The 403-nt window shown below is 63.3% G+C and overlaps 1 protein-coding gene across 1 annotated transcript in view; it reads left to right on the forward strand.

The window, feature by feature from the left end:
• Positions 1-403, forward strand: part of NLRC5 (NLR family, CARD domain containing 5) — a 92,033-nt gene that overhangs the window by 85,787 nt on the left and 5,843 nt on the right. The gene's annotated exons all lie outside the window — the stretch shown is intronic.

The raw sequence follows: 403 nt of genomic DNA on the forward strand, positions 1-403 counted from the left end.
TCTGTTTTCTCCCCCGGACACTGGGTACAGTCAAGCCCCCCTGGCCCGGCCTTCCTCCCGAAGCTGGATGGCTGGCCTGGGAGTCCCTAGACGTGTAAAGGCTTCGCAAGCTATAGAGTCCGTAGCACAGCCCCTGCCAAAGCCTTCCCTCCTGATGATGGCCTCCTGGCCTGTTCCCTGCTTCCCCAGCCTGAGTGGGGACGACATTGGTGACGTCGGCTGCTCCTGCCTTGCCAAGGCCCTCGAAGCCGCCACCAGCTTGGAGGAGCTGGGGTGAGTTGCCTGTCCCCGCCCCCAGCCCCAGAACACGTTGGCGGGGGGCAGATGACAAAAGCAAGAGGCTCCTTGAAGACACTCCTCACATATTCGTGACTCTCATCGCCCTCCCCCCCTCCTGCGCGGC

Source organism: Myotis davidii, unplaced genomic scaffold (assembly GCF_000327345.1).
Source record: "Myotis davidii unplaced genomic scaffold, ASM32734v1 scaffold590, whole genome shotgun sequence".
Lineage (NCBI taxonomy): Eukaryota > Metazoa > Chordata > Mammalia > Chiroptera > Vespertilionidae > Myotis > Myotis davidii.